This window comes from Neomonachus schauinslandi, chromosome 11 (genome assembly GCF_002201575.2).
Source record: "Neomonachus schauinslandi chromosome 11, ASM220157v2, whole genome shotgun sequence".
Taxonomy (NCBI): Eukaryota; Metazoa; Chordata; class Mammalia; order Carnivora; family Phocidae; genus Neomonachus; species Neomonachus schauinslandi.
In genome coordinates, this window is record NC_058413.1 from 23,997,778 (window position 1) to 24,001,429 (window position 3,652).

Consider the following 3,652-nt stretch of genomic DNA (forward strand, 5'->3'; position numbering starts at 1 on the left):
TCAGGAAAGATTGAACTTCATCTCTCTTGCTGGGTGTTGAAGAGAGTGAGACCGGGCGTGGCGCCCCCCTCCCCCCCCCCCCCCCCCAGGGCCTTGCGTGCTGGACCTTTCTAGCTGCACACCGTGGGCCCATGGCAGCAACTCAAATTCAGGGCGGCTTAAAGCCAGGTCTCAGTTTCTTCATCTCTAAGAAAGAGAGATGAAGTTCAATCTTTCCTGACAACACAGCTTGGAGGGGATTAACTATACATGAAGATGTAAACTTCAAACACGCACAGATGCGAGTGCGAGGAGAAGCCGGGTGAGGAGACTCCGTTCTTCTCTGGGAGTGGGTCGGGTGGGATGCGTAGGGCAGGGCTGGCCAGGAGCCCCTGTCGTCTCTCATCCGGATTATTCCGAAGGCCCCCCCTCCGTGTTCTCCCTGCCTCCAGCCCTGCCACCCTCTCTCCTTCCCTCCCATCCTGCCTCCTCCATGCAGGTGCTTTCTATATAGAAATCGAACGCCATCCCTTTGCCTAAAATACTTACATGGCTTTTCAAACGCTCTCAGAATAAAAACCAAACTCAGAAAAATATCATTCAGCGTTCCTTATTATTTTTTTAAAAGATTTTATTATTTATTTGAGAGAGAGAGCACACACGAGCAGGAGGGAAGGGTAGAGGGAGAGGGAGAAGCAGACTCCCCGCTGAGCAGGGAGCCCGTTATGAGGGCTCGATCCCAGGACCCCGGGATCATGACCTGAGCCAAAGGCAGCCGCTTAACCGACTGAGCCCCCCAGGCGCCGCTCAGCGCTCTTTACAACTGATTTCTGGTGCTGTGTCAGCCTCACGAAGCAAGATTAAAGAAAGGGGCTTAGCCCAGATGGACAGCGTGAGGTCGGGGGGGCTGGAGGGAGCAGGCCCTGCGGGACGACTGCACGGGTCTGAGCTGCGACAACGGAAGCTGGGACAGGCCGAGAAGGAAGGAGTGAAGGGGTTGGCGGCTGGCACTGCCCCGGTCTCCATCCGCCCCTTCTCGCGGACAGAGCCTGGCTCGTGCTCACCATCTCGTGCCCAGCACCGGGGCGCCAGCTGCCGCTGGAGATGGTCAGCCTGCATCTGTCCGAGGGGGCAGGCACGAACGAATGATCGAGTGAGTGAGTGGGAATCCTGACCGGGTCCGGGGCCGACTAGCCCCGTTCAGAGTCCACCAGCCGCGGCCTTTCGCCTGCAAGAGGATACCCTCCCTCCCCCCACCGCTGCCAGGCCGGCCCCGTGCCCAGCCATCTGCTAACCTCCGAGGCTGGAGGGGGCAGCGCTGCGGGATGGCGAGGCCAGGGAGAGCGCGTGTCCGGGGCGCCGGAACGGTGGCAATGCCCAGGGCCTGGCCCGCCTGCAGCCTCTCGGAACGCTCTGTCCGACACCTGGTGGGGAGGGCACTCTGGCAGCAAAGGGTCGCCTGGCATCTGCCCCCGCGGTGAGCCACGGTCCTGAGCACGGCTGCGGGCTCCTGGTTCCCCAGGCAGCCTCCTCCCTGGCGCGGCAGGTGCGCGGCCCGTGCTTCCTCTCCCACCCAGCGGCCTCGGCCCGGCGCCTCCCGCGACCCCACTCTCCGCGCCCCGCGCCTCGGCTCTTGTCCATATGGTGGCTTCCCTTCAGTGTTCTCCAGAAAGAACTCCTCCCTCTGGTTGGCTTGCTCAGCCTCCTCACGGACAGAATCCATAGCGTTTGGAGAAGCAGGAAGCCCTTTGCTTGCTTAGCAGGGACTTGGGGTGGCCCATCCTCCCCACAGTCCTGGTCCTACGTGGCGGGCATCATCGTCTGTCACCTGGAGCCCTGGATGGGCCCCTCACTCGGCTCCCTTGCCCTAGGCCTGTCTTCCCCTAATCCAGGCTCCATAGCGCTTTCTAGAAAGTACATTTGATCTTGTTTCATCCTCCGAACCCGATCCTCCTTTACCCAGGCTTCTCCATCTTAGCAAATAACAGCTCCAACCAGGAACGTGGGCGACGTCACTGCCTCCTCCCTCCCCCATGCTGCCCACACGCATCCTCGCCCCATTCCCTCCATTGGCAAGCCCTTGGCTCTATCTCGAAATACATTCACGCTGATCCATTCCTCTTCATCTCTGCACCAACTCCGTTCATGGCATGGTCACTGGGCAGAAGGCCTTGCCCACGAGGACATCTGTCAGCCTCTGCCACTTCCCTCATCACACCAACCTCCCGTCGGTTCCAAGAGCCCTCTAAGCTCTTCCGGCTGTAGGGTCTTTGCCCTTGCAGCTCCCCCCAACCCCTCCTGGAACACTCCTTCCCCTGGTTTTCATGAGACCAGCTTCTCATCTTTTTAGGGCTCAGCTGGAAGGTCACTTCCTTAGAGAGGCTTTCCTGGGCTACTCTCTCTAAAGAGGATTCCTCCTTTTAATCTCCATCCCAGAATCCTGTTTCTTTCCTTCTTGCTCCCCAATTTAAGTCTTATTCATTGAACGAATTTATTTGTATACTTACTTATTTAACCAATCATTGTCTGTCTCCCCACTAGAATGTACCATGAGGGCAAGAACCTCGTCTGTCTTGTTCAACTCGATATCCCCAGAGCCCACCACAGGCCTGCGCAGAGTATGTGCTCAATGAATATTTGTTAAATGAACGTAATAAACAAATGGCGGATCCACCGTGTCACTGCCCTGCTTTAGTCCATCATCGCTTCCCCAAACTCCCCAGGGCCCTATTATGGTTTCTTCACCACCTGCTTGCGCTTACCTTTTCTGGCTTCCCTGACAGCCTACAGGGAGTCAGTCAAGTGGAAAGGGTTAAGTCAGAACAGACGCCATGGTGCAAACAAGAGCGCTGGGCAAGGGAGGTTTAAAAAAAAAAGTGTGGGGGGACATGGGACACATGATCTTCATGATCCTGAGCAGGGCTTCACTCCTGTGAGGTTTGTTTTTTGTTAAACCATAGCAAGGATTAAACTCTGGACCAAGAGGCCAGGGAGCAACCGGAGATCAGAGGGGGCAGCTCTCGCCATGGTGGGTGGGGGGGCTGGGACTCCCCAGAGCCCGTTCCGGCTGGGCTGCGTCTGAATCCTTAAGAGAGCAAGTTCTCAGAATGAGCAGATCTGAAAGCAGGGACCGAGCCCCATCTAGCTCCTGCTCTCGCCCCAGAGCTTAGCACTGTACTCGGCCCAACATGTGTCCTCAGAGAAGAGTAAAAGCTTTTGTCCTGGGGGCCAAAAAGCCCATCCCACTCATGTCACAACTGGGGAGCAGCCAGACCACAGGAAGCCCTCAGGGGCAGGGGTCCTTCTGAACGAGAAGCCTCTCTACATGGCAGGGGAGGGGGCTCCCTGCCCACATCCATCCCCGCCCCACCCCAGGTGAAGCTGTCCCGGTGGCCCAGCTTCTGTTCCGCTCCCCATGCGGAGACATTCATCTGGCAGATCAAACCCATCTTGGCCGGCTCCTTGCAGAGTTGCTCTGGGCCGAGGTTTCTCCTCCGCTGAGCCAGGGGTGCAGAAGGCGTTCCTGAGTCTCGGGGTCAGCCCCTCTAGGGAGCCCTGCCTATGGGACCCGGGCCTGCGGCTCTGGGTACGGCCCTGAGCACAGCCTTAAATCCAGCCTCCACGGGGGGAGTGGGCCATGGGGAGGGAGTGAAATTTCCAGGAGCTGAGGGTA